This window comes from Monodelphis domestica, chromosome 3, assembly GCF_027887165.1.
Source record: "Monodelphis domestica isolate mMonDom1 chromosome 3, mMonDom1.pri, whole genome shotgun sequence".
Lineage (NCBI taxonomy): Eukaryota > Metazoa > Chordata > Mammalia > Didelphimorphia > Didelphidae > Monodelphis > Monodelphis domestica.
Window position 1 is genome coordinate 178174496 of NC_077229.1, and position 15547 is coordinate 178190042.

The window sequence follows — 15547 nt, forward strand, 5'->3', positions numbered from 1 at the left end:
CTTAGATCCGAGTGATCTAGGGTTCTGGCTTTTGGGGGGCCGTACCTTTTGATCCAGGTCCAGGAGGAGGCTTCCCCGGGTCTGTCCTGTTGTTCAGCTTGAATTTTGGTGTCCTGGGAGCACTCAGTTTGCGATCGGTAAGGAAGGGTTTCAGAGGTCTGAACTTTCACTGCTTCTAAGCCACCATCTTGACCAGAAGTCCTCCATATGTTTAATATTGATATTAGTTTGATATCTACGATTCCTTTCAACATAATGTAATATCGTTGTTTATATTGTGAATTTTTATTTTTGCTTTGTTTGATAGTATGATTTGAACTTTGCTTTTTGGGAATCACATAATACATAATAAAATTTGTTCTTCTCATGAATCCTGGAAAGAAGTTGAAAGGAATTTTCTAGTGCCAAGTATCTATTCAGAGTATACATTTTCTCCAAAACTGGTTCACACAATTCCTTTATATCAAGGGTGTATAAAATGAAGGGATATATTGCTGGGAAGTACTTTATTATTTAATAACATGGACGAATTGAAATTTTTTACATAGTTATAGGAAAGGTGATTTCGCCCCCTCCCCCCCAAAGATCCTGTAGCTGAACTGATGACAATCATGAGCCCTTGAATGAACATGAGGGAGAAATCTTAATTCAGCCCTCACAGACAAAGGGAGATGTTCCTCATTATTATAGAACTCTTGATGTGGTACCATTCATGGGGAGGGAGAGGTTTTGACTAGGAGGCCAGGGAACAATATCACTGAGGGATTTAATGAGATCATAGTTCCATTAGAGTATCTGAGTTTTGAATTGGACAAGGAAGGACACATCTTTATCCTGCATCTTTATGAAGAAAAACTCCCTAAGAGTCTTAGTATCCTAAGATTCCATCCCTATTCTTCTCCTCCCTCCACCCCATAGTTCATGATTAATTATGGAAAGTATCTTTAATAAAGTTGGATGAAATTTTGGGGAAAAAGTGCACCCATAGAGGTTCTATAGTAGTAGTAGTAGTGGTAGTCTCTCAGTGATCGAGAATGACTATTGTCTTTGTTCAGTTTCATCTACGGTGTACCCTCATGTGGCTTTGGAGTCCAAAGGCTGAGGCGCAGAGTTTGTGGCACATGGGGCATGGGACGCCAGTTGTTACGGGAGGTGCGGTTGTGGCCTGGTGTCGGCGTTCATGCTCAGCGGCAAGACGTCGACGTCGCTCATCTTCAAAGGTGGCGGCGGCATGGTGAATGTGGGTTCGCCAGCTGCTTCTGTGAGAGGCAGCAAGTTCTAGTTGCTTTGGTGTAATGCCAGCCCACTTCAAGTTGGACTTTAGCTGATCCTTGAATCTTTTCTTTGGTCGGCCTTGTTTCCTGAGTCCAGCTGACAGTTCACCATAGAATACCTGTCTTGGTATTTGCTGTGGGTCCATGCGGATGACATATCCAGACCATCGTAGCTGGGTTTTGAGGACCATTACTTTGATGCTGGTGGAGTTGGCTCTGTTGAGGACTTCCTGGTTGGTGATTCGGTCCTGCCATCGGATCCTCATGATTGACCGGAGGGAGCGTTGGTGGAATTGCTCCAGCTGCTTCATGTGCTTCCGGTACAGTGTCCATGTCTCACAACCATACAGGAGCAAGCTGAGGACCACTGCGTTATACACTTTGAGTGTATATTGCAGTGCTTACACCTCTGTGTTGGAGGACTTTGCAGCGCAGCCGCCTGAGTGCCTGGCTGGCCTTTTGGATCCTGGCATTAATCTCGTGGTCTAGGGACCTGTCGTTGGCGATGGGGAGAGGTTCTATACCTGAGTTCTTATCATCCTATGCAGTGCTGGCCTCTCCATTTATACCTCCCAATAAACAGGGCCACAGGGAGGAGTTGGTATACTTTACAATCCCTACTGCTACTGCCTAGCCCTACTAGCTACTATTTAGTCTGGCGAATCTCCCGCAAGTGTGAAAGGGCACAGAGAGCCCTCTCTATGAGCACGCCTACACTCACAGCCAGAGTTTTTTTTACTAGAAAGCCAGAGGGACTAGGGCAGAGCTGTTCCCTTTCCCCTCTCCTGAGGACATTTCTCACCCCCCACCCCCACCCCTCCTGCCCAGCCGTGAATGGGAGCAATTCTTCCCTCCCCAGTTTGAGTTAAGATGCTGAGTGGGGTTTTGGGGGGGGGGGGGGAGGAGAGCCTCACATGCTCTATAAGGGGGCAGCACAGATAGCAACCTATGGAGTTTATGGTGAAGGTGATTTCTGTGGTGGGGTTACAGAGGAGCTAGGTTTGAGGGGAGCATAGCTCACAGTATGGCACATAGCTGGAGGGGAACAGAGCATTCAGGCCACTCTCCTCCCCTTCTTCATACGCCTCTCATCACCTGCCCCTCTGCTCAGCAGCTCAGTGGGAGTGCTTCCTCCCTCCTCTGTCTGGGGTAAGGGTGGGGGGGACCAAGGGGTAAAGTTGGGTGGTATGGTACTTGGTCTGGGGGTGGGGGGTAGAGGCAAGGTCCAGCACTCCCTCTCTAAAAGGTTCGCTATCATTCAGCTAGATCTTCCCTTTCCCCACCATTGTGTCACTGGGTACCTCAGTATATTAGCTGGCAAAATACTTTCCTCACATTAATGCTAGGAGGTCTAGATAGTGCAAATACTATTATCCACAGTTTTTGAAGAGTTAGGTCATCATCTATTTCCCACCAAGAAAACATTAGTGCTCCTCTTGGACGGCATAGTGTACAGAGCTCTGTGCCTGGAGTCAGGAAGATCAGAGTTTGAATTTGGTCTCAGGACCCAATTAGTTGTGTGACCCTAGGCAAGTCAATTAACCTTTGTTGGGCTCAGTTTCCTCAACTGTAAAGCAAGAATAATAAAAGAACCTATTTCTTAGAGTTGTGAAGATTAAATGAGATAATATTTATAGAGCACTTAGCATAGTGCCTGGCACCTAGAAGGGCACTTAATAAATGATCATTTCCGATTGCAATGAAGTGGCCCATACAAGGATCAAGCTAATCACCTTGACCTTTAGTGATCTATGTTTATCAAACAATGCACTAACAATCTAAATGGATTAGATTTGATATTTTAATCTCATTTCCAATGCTTTGGTAATGAAAAATTATAATGAAGATACAAATTACCTATACCTTTTTGTAATTTTTCACAATGACATTCAAATTGACAGCTGAACAATTCATTGACAATATTCTCAATTTTACAACTGCACAAAAACAAACATTAATAAACTTTCTTTTAAACCCTTATCTTCCACCTTGGAATCAATATCATGGATTGACTCTAAGGCAAAAGAGAGGTAAGGGCTAGGCAATGGGGGTCACACAGCTGGGTAGTGTCTGAGGCCAGATTTGAACCCAGGACCTCCAGGCTCTAGGTCTGGCTCTCAATCCACTGAGCTACTCAGTTGCCCCCCAAAAACTTTGTTTTTAAACTCATCACTTACCTGTAAAAATGTTGGAGCATCGACACATTAAGTGCTTGCTTATCTTCATGGCAGTTGCTGTGATGTACTAACCATCCGCGAATATAGGAAGCACAGAAAACATGTTTACAAGGAGCTTGGAAAGGGTCTTCCAAAACATTTTGGCAGATGCAGCACAACAGTCCTTCAATGCTGTATCCAATAAAATGGTCAATGTCATAACCCATTTTTCTTATTAGTTTTCAACCTATTAAGATAAAAAGAATAGCAGGAATTCAATACCATTAGTAACAATGTACATTAATACCATTGATAAACAGAAATTTTGAATATTAACTAATTATTATTAAAGTATTTTTTGAAGGCTAACCAAGTTTCAAAAAAAAATTAAATCCTTATTATGCCCCCTTATTTTATTCATGGTCTTAAGAGGAAGCATAGTGTGTAAACCTCAAATTTCCTTAGACTTATAAATGTTGGAAATTTCACCATTGGGATATTTCATACTTGGAAAATTTCTTACTGATAGTCTATTGGAATGGGAACTCCATTGGCATGGGAGGTTCCTTCTCTTCCCTTCTTAAGATTACTTTAGGACAGAAAACCTTTTGCTGAACAATGGAAAGGACTTTGACCTATGCTTAAGCATAGAACAGGAATTTCTTTGAGTCTTGATTGATTTTAGAATTGATACAATGGAGATACTTGGAATAAATCTCCACCCTATTCAGTCCTAATAGGATTGAGTAAGGGCTGCAGCCTAGATCAAAATTTAATTATTCCAATCTCTACCATACTCAAGTTAACAGGATTTAGAAAGGGCTGTAGCAAAGGAGTATAGATTTAATCATTTGAAAATATGACCTTCAACAGACATGTGCAAAAGCCAGAAACCTCTGGGCGGTCCTGGGTTAAGCGAGAGCCTCCATTGACAGGGAAATTGATGAAGAGTGATTGGTAGATGTGAGGACTGAGGGGAGGCAACTTGGATGGTGTCCTTAAAGATAGGAGGGTCTGGAGACTGGAGAGAGGATTGAGTTTTTTGGTCGGTGTGGTTCCTGGGCTCGGAGGAAGCTTGCTCTGAAGGAAGCTGAAGGTGGGGGCCTCTGAGACTGTTTCTCCATTTTGGACACGTGAGTGAAAGGGACTGATCTCTTTTCTTTGCCCCAGCTATCTAAGGGCTTGGGCCTTTTGGCCCAGCCTAAACAGAAGGGGTATTTAAGCCCTATTCCCTTCTCTCCCCTTTCTCTCTCTATATATATCTCTAATTCCTTTCTTGCTCCTATTGTAATTAAACTCCAAAAAAGGCTGACGGCTGACTTGAGTTTTTCATTTAGGAATTACATAGCTGATTCCTTGGCGACCTTAAATTAATATATATCAGTCTTTTAAAGTGATTCCCTTGTAACATTGTTACCAGTTCAGACAAAATGTATATAACCTTAAATTAGTCACTTTTATATCGTTGTACTCTATTTTCATACATAGAATGAGGATGTCAATATCATACTAGAAATCCTAGATATAGCAATAAAACAAGACAAAGAAATGGAAGGAATAGGAATAGGCAATTAAGAAACAAAACAATGACTCTTTGCAGATGATACGATCTTAAACTTAGAGTATCCTAGAAAATCAATTAAAAACTAGTTGAAACAACTTTAGCAAAATTATAGGATATAAAACAAACCCACACAAATCACCAGTATTTCTATATATTACTAATAAAGTCCAATAGTAGGAGATCGAGAAATTCCATTTAAAACTACAGACAACATAAAATATTTGGGAATCTATCTGCTAATACAAAGCCAGGAACTATATAAACACAATAACAAAAACACTTTTCACACAAATGAAGACAGATGTAAACAATTGGAGAAATATTAATTGCTCAAGGTTCAATCCAGTATAACAAAAAAGATAATTCTACCTAAATTAATTTACTTATTCAGTGTCATGCCAAACTACCAAAATTATTTTTATAGAGGTGGGAATAACAAAATTTATCTGCAAGTTTTTTCCAAGAATAAAGGCCTGGGAACAGGAAAGAACAAAAGGTAAAGAAAATCAATGAAAAAAAAGTAAAGGAAGAAAGTCTAGCCGCATCAGATTTCAAACTATATTATGGAGTAGTAATCATCAAAATTATCTGGTACTGGCCAAGAAACAGAGTAATGGATAAGTGGAATAGATTAGGTATGCAATATTCAGTAGCAAATGCCATAGTAATTTAGTATTTGAAAAATCTAAAGATCCAGACTTTTGTGGTAAGAACTCATTATTCCACAACATTTTCTGGGGAAACTGAAAAGTCATTTGGCAGAAACTAGGTGTAGACCAACATCTCACATAGTCTACACCAAGATAAGGTCAAAATGAGTATATGAGGTAGACATAAAGGATGATACCATAAGTAAAAAGGGAGCATAGAAAATATATCTGCCAGATCTATGAATAAAGGAAGAATTAATGACTAAACAAGAACCAGGGAGGGTCACAGGAAGCAAAATGTAGAAAAATTTTGATTACATTAAATTAAAAAGTTTTGGAGGGGGCAGTTGGGTAGCTCAGTGGATTGAGAGTCAGGCCTAGAGATGGGAGGTCCTAGGTTCAAATCTGGCCTCAAACACTTCCCAACTGTGTGACCCTGGGCAAGTCACTTGACTCCCATTGCCTAGCCCTTACCACTCTTCTGCTTGGAATCAATACATAGTATTGATTCCAAGAACAGAAGGTAAGGGTTTAAAAAAAGTGTAATTGAGAAATGGCTAACAAAATAAAAATATAATACAGCATAGTTAATGTTAATTTGTGATTTTCTCCTGCCATTTCTATTTGATACCACTGGTAAGGGTTTTAATAATAATAATAATAATAAAAGTTTTGGTAGAAACAAAATCAATGTAGCCAAGATTAGGTGGAAAGCAGGAACAAGAAAAAATTGTTTATAGCAAATTTCTTTGACAAAGTTCTCATTTCTTAAATGTAAGAAACTGAGATAAATTCATAAAAATAAGAGTCATTCCTCAATTAATACATGGTTAAAGGATATGAATAGGCAGTCTTCAATTTTTACAAATAGGAACTATGAAGGAGAACTAAAGAAAAGGGTAGTGTTAAAGAAATGTGTATTTGAAAAAGAGGATAGACATGTAACATGGTGAGAATAAAGTATAGTTGACAGAAAGTTGTCAGTGTAGTCTACTGATATCCTTTTGATATTTAGAGAAATCAAGTTAAGTTTCCCAGAACAATCTGACCTTCTATTCTGAACTTCTGGGATAGCACGGACAAGAGCCCCACAAGATCCATTTGAGGAGAATACTCTTAACATAACGTTTCTCATCTGTAAAGTACAGGTAGGATCAGATGCTTTTTTTTTTTTTAATATAAACCCTTACCTTCTGTCTTGGAATCAATACTGTGTATTGGCTCCAAAGCAGAAGAATGGTAAGGGCTAGGCAATGGGGGTCAAGTGACTTGCCCAGAGACACACAGCTGGGAAGTGTCTGAGGCCAGATTTGAACCTAGGACCTCTCATCTCTAGGCCTGGCTCTCAATCCACTGAGCTACCCAGCTGCCCCCTCACATGCTTTTTAATGATCCTACCAAAAAAAAAATCACTTAATAAGCTATTGGCTTTATCCTTATCTCATTTATGACCTTAAAAAGGTAACTGAAGGTCTGCTTACCACGAAATGGTGCATTAAGAGCCTTAACTTCTTTTGTCTCCCTCAGTATAGACCTAAACAATCCTTAATATAGATCAGTCTATAATTTTAATCTTTTTTGTACCACTGATTACTTTGGTAGCCTGGTGAAGCCTATGGACTGTTTTTCAGAATAATATTTTTAAATGCATAAAATAAAATACATAGTATCATAAAGAAGAGTGCATTTATAAGTTACAGGGAGTACTTTTTGAGAAACCTAAGTATGTTTGCAAATTGCAGAAAAGATCAGGGTTAGTATTCATGTATATGTGGCACCTTTACTGGGCTACCCGCCCAATTTACACTCAAAACTAGGATATTCCAAGGAGATGACTACTCCAGAGTCATGGTATAAGTCAATACCCCTAAAAGCATAGCTCACAAGCCGCCTAAATACATACACTTTATGTAATTAGACAGAATACATAATTGACCCAAAGTAAATACATTTATTGAAATGACAGTCAGATCAGTAGGTAAAAAACATCTCCCTCATAAAACTGCAAGAAGAAGTGGGAAGGGAGGGATAAACACACAGACACACACAAACACACACTCATATGTAGTTCACAAAAAAAGCATACATGGAGGAAACATGACTAAGGAAGCTCATACTTTTGAGCATTGTAGAGGTCAAATATTTTTTCTGTTTACATGGTATCCTCATGCTATTACTCCTAGGCACAGTGTCTCTATTTGGCAGGCCCCTTGATGGGCTTTCTGGGGGTGCCACTGTATAACTGGTCTTTCTGAATCTGGAAAGACTGCCTACTGTGCACAGCATCTCTTAATAATTAGCTGCATTATAATTGCATTAAGTTAAATTCTTAATTTCTTTATATCTCCTAAAGAAGTGTAAATAATTCTTTTAATTTCTTTTATACAGGTTCATGAAAATCTGAAAGGGTGAACCCTTTGTAGGGTGTAAGAAAGCTATTACCAGTAGGTCCCAGTCTTAGCAAAGACCGTCATATCATCTTCTGAAATAGAAACACAGATGTGGTGAAACTTTAGAAAAGATAGAAAGATTTGCAAGATTTGGGGACTTCATCTGAATGATGGAACTGTTGTGCTGAAGTCCCAAATGAATTTAATTTCCTGAGATGATCCTTGATTATTCACATTAGCCAATATTTACTGAGTATTTATTGTATGAAAATGTATTGTGTGAGAGCCTAGAGCACACAAAGATAGATAGTTGGAACAATAACACAATGTTTGAGTAAGAAAACTGGGTTTAAGTTTCTGTCTTTGCTGCTTACTAAGGATATAACTGTTGGATAGGGATACTTCATTTTACTACATTTTGAGTTTCTTATCTATAAAATTATATTATCTAGGGTTCTTTTGAGGGTTGTGTGATGTAAATTACCTTGCAAACCTTAAAGCACAGTATTAGTGTCCATTAAAATACTATTATTTTATTATTATCCTGATTCCTCTCTTCCCTAATTGTATGGAGGATATTTCTGTAATTTCTACTGTATTAATATTTATGTGTTTGAATCCTGATCTTGGTGGACATAAGAATTGGCCTGAAACAATAGGTGAGCACCGTGGTTAAGATGGGTATAGGATATAAAGTAGTGGCATTAGAATAGGGAGAATCTTAGTTCAAATTTAGCCTGACACAAGCTCTATGAACATATGTAAGTCATTTCATCTTTCTGAGACTCATGTTTAAATCATGTATCCTATAAAACAAAATAATAATACCTGTACTACCTGCCTTAATATTTCTAAAAGAAGGGTGAGATAACTTCATCTACTTCTAGGGGAGTCACTGACTTCATTGACTATACCTATATATACCACAGTGCTCACCAATTGACTCAAGGTAAATTCTTATATCCACCAAGATAGCTAACAGTTATGAGGCTCAAATGAGATATTGTATGGAAAGTGCCTTGAAGACTTTAAAGTGCTATATTTATGCCAATTATTATTATTTTAAAGATATGACAAGGAGTTTCATATTAAGGAAGCTTAAGGATAAGGTTCTGTTTCAAGTATAAAAACAATTCATTACTTAAACATAAATGGGGATTAACCACTTGAATCCTTTGAGATTCCTCATGGCATCTCATTATCATAATCATCTCATTATAATAGCTCCTTTTCCTGTCAGGACTCGAGCATCTTCACACCTATTAACATATATAAAGTTATAGTGTTCCTGGTTCAGTCTACCCATCTGAGGACCTTGAAGAGAGACTGATTTTTCTCTAGAAGATATCATACTGTAGGGAACCCCCATCTCAGTGCCGGAAGTATAAAACTGAGTCAATATCCTGAGTATTAATTAGTAGGGTAGTTATATTCTCTTTCAGTCTGAGTTAGACCCATCTGTAAGAGTGGGCAGAGAAGCTGAAGACCTACACTGTATACTGGTCTCTGACTTCCTAGCGGTCTCAGGTACCCACTCTAGTAAAGCATTCTATCACCTCTTCATCCTGTTAGCTGAACACAGTGAATGGATAAGAAAGGGGTATGGAGACTACAAATGATTAAGCCTCTATCCTTGTCCTCCTCAAATCAGAGAACTAGAATCTCACTTTTGAAATCCTTATTATAGAGGGCTGCTAGGTGGTGCAGTAGCTGGTGTTAGGCCTGGAGTCAAGATGTCAAATGTAGCCTCAGATTTTTTTTTAAATTTTATTTAATTTAGAATATTTTTCCATGGTTACATGATTCATGTTCTTTCCCTCCCCTCCTCCCTTCCTGCTCTAGAGCTGATGAGCAATTCCAATGGATATTTCATGTATCATTGTTCAAAACCTATTTCCATATTATTAACTATTTGCAACAGAGTGATCTTTTGAAACTCAACATCCCTAATCATATCCCCATCGAACCATGTGATCAATCATGTTTTTCTTCTGCATTTCTATTCCCACAGATCTTTCTCTGCATGTGGATCGTGTTCTTTCTCATAAGTCCCTCAGAATTGTCCTGGATCATTTCATTGTTGCTAGTAGAAAAGTTCATTATGTTCAATTGTGCCACAGTGTATTAGTCTCTGTGTATAATGTTCTCCTGGTTCTGCTCCTTTCACTCTGCTTCAGTTCCTGGAGGTCTTTCCAGTTCACATGAATTCCTCCAATTCATCATTCCTTTCAGCACAATTGTATTCCATTACCAACATATACCACAATTTGTTTAGTCATTCCTCAATCAATGGACACCCCCCCATTTTCCAGTTTTTTGCCACTACAAAGAGTATGGCTATGAATATTTTTTTACAAGTCCTTTTCTTTATTATCTCTTTGGCGTACAAACTGTAAAAATGGAGATTTTGAACCCTAGACTTCAATCCCCAGAAGTCCTTGGTAGTTCCCAGAATACCCTATCATCTTGCCAAAGGAGGCGAGATTACAGGGAATTATGAAGAAAACCTCAAATCTAGTCATAGATTCGGATACAACAGAAAAATGATCAATGACATGGAATAGTAGAACTTGATCTCCTGGGTAGGGGAGAAGAACTTTTAAGAATGAGGTATGCTTGTATGAAACAAAAGAAATGCCATTTTAGCAACATATTTATGGCTAAAATTTTCTCTAGGAGCTTTCTAGATCCTCCAAGAACTACAAGTCTAGCTTAAAGAACAAATAGTCTAGTTGGAGATACAACAAACTGTTGAGACTCCCATTAAGGGAACCTAAATTGAACTGTAATCAGCTTTTTTGGTATGGCAGTACAATATCCCATTTGTTCAGTTAAATGCCACAAAAGTTTTTTTTTTTTTTACTATGCACCCCAAACCCTGCCTGGTTCTAGAGCTATATAATGAGAACTATTTCCTAAGGATGCTAAAGGTACTTCCTGGGAGAAGCTTCCTTAACATATTAAAAAATCTTTTCTCTTTGTTGTGCTCCTTAGCTTGTTTGACCAAAAGTGTGCATTTATAGGTGAGATTCTCTCTAGGATGTCAGGATGAGAAATTCTACAGCTCTTGCAAATAAGAAAAAGAATGGAGGCACTGGGAAGGGCTGGAGTAGTGCTGACCTAGAAATCAAGGGCATAATCATCCTGGAGAGAAGTCAATGACCTCCTTGGAAGCAAATGAAGTCACCTCACCCTTTTTTTTTTTTAAAGAAATATTAAGAAAGCATTAAAACATTATCCTAAAGACAACTTTTTTTTTTTAAAGGGATTTGTGGAAAATGTTAAAGAACAAAAGTCAAGCTCTTGAAAAAAGGATTAAAGGTGGTAACCAGACTTAGTTAAATAATTATAACTAGCATTCATTTCGAGCTCTAAAGTTTGCAAAATGCTTTACATATAACTCATTTGATCTTAAGATAACCTGGTGAGGTTGGTGCTATTGTTATTCTCATTTTACCAGATAGGAAAACTGAGTCTGAGGTAAATAACTTGTCCAGGTCAGCCTGCTGGTAAATACATTAGGGGGAAGATTCACACTCAGGTCTTCTTAACCATGTTCTGTCAGTTAAGAATATGAGGGGGGAAAGATTTAAACTCTGGTTTTCCTGCCTGAAATCCAAAGCTCTTGTCTATTCTATATAAACTAAGCCCTTCAGCTTACTTAATCCTACCTCTCCCCTTGCCTTGTTAGAATAGGATAATGATCAGTCTGTGAAATTATTATCAATTGCTGATTTATAGTTGAGTTTTGTTAATGATAATAGTAACCTTATAATCAAAGTTTATCATTCTTACCAGGCTCTAAGGCTTAGAACATTATACAGATCTAATGCCAATCCTCAATAAGCAAGCAAAACAATATGCCAATTGAGAGACTTATGATAATGTTAAGGGTAAAATTTTAGGGTTGAGCGGGAATATTTTTTTTAGAGGTCACCAGGGATTTAACTTCTGAATCCCAATGAAATACTCAAGTCAGAATGGAATTTTATGATGGTTTATTTACAATTGAAGAAATTAAGAATTAAGGAGAGAGAGAGAAAGGGGAAATCTGCTCCAGTTTGGTATGAGCCAGGGGGAGTTTAGAGGTCTCAGCCAAGGGGCCTTTCCAGAAGATTAAATCTAGCTCGGCTTCCAGCCACAAGGCCTCCTTGGAGGCTGGTGTCTTTAGAAATGTCAAGGGAAAGGGGATTAAGCCTTGCACTCACCACGTGACAGTCTAAGGGAAGCAGTCTGAGGTCCATGCTTCAGCTCCTCTAAGCCAAGTTCCACAACCAAAGTGCTGCAAAAGTCCCTCTCACAGGAAGTGATGCAAAATATAAAGGCAGTTCTTTACATCGTTTCCTGTGTCTTACATGTACCAATGGTGGCTTAAACTTGGCTCTGGAGGGGAGGTGTCAGTCAGTTGTTCTGATTTGTCATTTGCTAGCACACATGGGTCATAGACCATCCTCCCCCACACTTAATACTTAAGTGGGGGTGTATACATTCCTGGTTGCTAGAATTCTAAAGACTAAGCAGGTGGAGTAAATCTAAAATTCACAATAAGATGGATAAAGGGTGATTCAACCTGGTCACAAGATGCTTTCCTATGTTGGATTCCACTGGTACAGGGAGGAGATGAGATGTTCTGGAATATGTTCTGAGAAGATGACTATTTCTATGTCCCCATCCATAATGCCCTGAATTCTACAAAGTCCCTGGCATTGTGGGTTGGTTCTTATAACAGGATATTGACCCAATTTGGGTTTTTTGGTCATTTACCCTCTGTTAAGTGAGGATAATAGAAGCACCTTATAAGATAATCAGAGTTATAAAGATCAAAGTGCTGAGCAGATAGTAGGTGCTTTATAAATGTTTGTTTACTCCCTGCTTCTTCCCCTTGGAAGGAAGAGGGGGAATATGGACAGTTCTAACTTTACTTAAATTCACATTGAACGAATCTGACTTTATGTAAAGAGTTCTGAAAGAAATCCATATTCAAACAAAAATTAAGAAAATTCCTTACACAAAGCAGATACTGTATGATTGAGGGAGTGTGAACAGTAGTGGGAAGCTGAGAAGCCTCTTTAAATTCCTGTGTGTCTGAAAACAGTATTACTATGCTTCTTCCTGTGTTCAATAATGATCCTTATATTTTCACCATGGCTGGTGCTCTTGAGGGGAAAAGTAAACCATGTCATCAGTGTAAGCCAATAGACTTGGAAATGAAAATGAGAATTAGAAAATATGAAGGAAAATATTGTCTTATGATATCAATATAGACTGTGAATAAACACTACAATGAAGGATGCTTGCCTGAAAAATGTATCTGCAAAAGGCAGTGCTTGCATGAAGTCTATTCTACAAAGGGAGAAATTGTCTGATGACAATTCAAGCCAAGGCTTGAAGCCTATTTGAAGATTTAAAGGCAAGGTACTTGAAGGAACATTTACAGCAGGTGGTAGTTGTTTGGAATGATTTTAAGAATTTAATCATGCAAGAATGATAATGAGCAAGTGTTAAGAGAGGCTGCTAATGTAGTTACTGAAGCAGCAAAAAGGTTCCCAGGATAGATTGTGTGAAGTAAATAAAATATCTAGGGGACCTCCACCCCAGCTTTGATCTTGTGTGCCCCAGGATTCAACTGTTTCAATGTAGGAATCAGTCATGTGACTAACTCCCTTACCCTGCATCCTAGTGCAGCCAGCATCAGTGTCCCAACATGACCACATAGGGAGTAGATGTTTTGAAAAGCTAGGGGTAGGGAGAGTTCTTTTTTTCTGTATTGAACGTGAACTAATGTTCTCTGGGCTAACTCTCTCCTTAAACCCTCTTATCTGGCCATCTATGACAAGCCACAGCTTGGAGTGCTGGCTGCAATGGAGGATCGGATTTTTATTTAAAGTTAGAACGAATGGAAACCCTTTTTTCTTTTTCTCACTTTACTAATAAATGCTTATATAGTAATAAGCCTCCAGCTTAATTTTTATTTACAATAAGATGAAGGTCCCTGCTTGCCCATGCAAACCTTTAATGTAAATGAAACAGGTTTTATCAAAGAATGCTACCTCAAACCTGTATCTTGGTGGAGAAAATAAATTATATAAAACTTGGAAAAATAAGAGTTGCTCTTCTTGAATGCATCTAGCACTAGCAAGTTAAAACTGTTTTGGGGTACCACTCAAAAAAATCCCAGAACTAGAAAGGAATCAGCAAGGCAACACTAACTAATCATTATTTGCTAACCCTAAAGCATGGATAACCCTTATCTTTGAACAGTGGTTTATGTATTGCTTCCTTCCAGAGTTTTGTAATAATGGCATTCCAGTAGCCTTGGCTTAAACCTTCTGAACCCTGCCACTAGAGGCCAGTATTGAATACTCAGTTTTGCCTTTTGTTGAACTTCTAATAATGAATGCTACTCTGCAAAAAAGCCTTCTGACTTTTGCTCAACTGGGAACCTTTAAGTTTTCGGGATGCTTCCTTCTCCTTATGTTGTTAGGAAAATTTCTTTACCAATTTCTAAATCTTAAGGCACAAAAGATTATCATACAGAAAATGCAAGCCAAAATGCAAGCTGACATTCAATTTCAACTGGACAATTTTAAACATTCCTTAAATGGTCCAATGGAAAAGGAACATTTTATCCAAAGTATATCTGATTTTTCCAAACCTGTTCCTGAACTACCAAGAGAGGAAAATCCTATTTCTCCTGAAATAGAGAGGAAAGACCCCTCTCCTATATCTAAGTTGGAAAACCTCCTCTCTCATATTGAGCAACTCCTGGCTAAACCTCCCTCCCCTACTTCTCCAGATACCCGGTCTGCCCTGTCCCTTCTCCCACCCTACAACTAATCCCAACCCCAACCCCAAGAAACTCTCCACTTCCTACCGAACAGATTCCTACCTCTATTGCCTTGATATCCACACAGACAATACCTAGGAAAACACAGCTACTAACCAATTCCCATGAATCACTTTTCTTCTTAGGGGAAGTGCCCACAATAGTACAAAATAGGGATGTGCTAACATTAAAACAACATAGTCTTTTCACACCCCAGGATATAAAGGAATTTAAATGTGATGTTCCTAGCTACAAAAAAAAAAAAAAAGATGAACTCCTGATAACACAAAAAATGACCAATATATTCTTTCATTTTGATTCTTCTTATAAGGATGTTGAACAATCTCTCCATGCCTTTCTAACAGAATGTGAGAGGAATAAGATAATCTCTCATGTTAATAAAGCTTGAGGGTGCAATGTAGAACTCTGGCCACTTGTGGATCCTCATTGGGACTATAATGATCCTGATGAATATATGTGATTACATTGTGCTAGGGATGCCATTCTCAAAGCAATGTGAGTATGCTCTGAAGGATCATATGCTTGGACTAAATTCAAATGCCTTAAACAATCCGATGATGAGACACCTTCCCAATTTATAGAGAGGTTCATTGAGCTGGGAGGTAGGTACCTAGACCTTGATCTTTCTACAAAAAGAGATATTAGACATATAAAATGATACTTTGT

The 15547-nt window shown here is 38.5% G+C and overlaps 1 long non-coding RNA gene across 9 annotated transcripts in view; it reads right to left on the bottom strand.

The window, feature by feature from the left end:
• LOC103106520 (uncharacterized) overlaps positions 1–15547 on the bottom strand; it is a 53262-nt gene that overhangs the window by 23653 nt on the left and 14062 nt on the right. For all 9 annotated transcript variants that reach the window (XR_008917568.1, XR_008917573.1, XR_008917572.1 and 6 more), the window contains one exon: positions 3452–3677. This is a non-coding gene — a long non-coding RNA (uncharacterized LOC103106520). The remainder of the gene's footprint in view (positions 1–3451; positions 3678–15547) is intronic.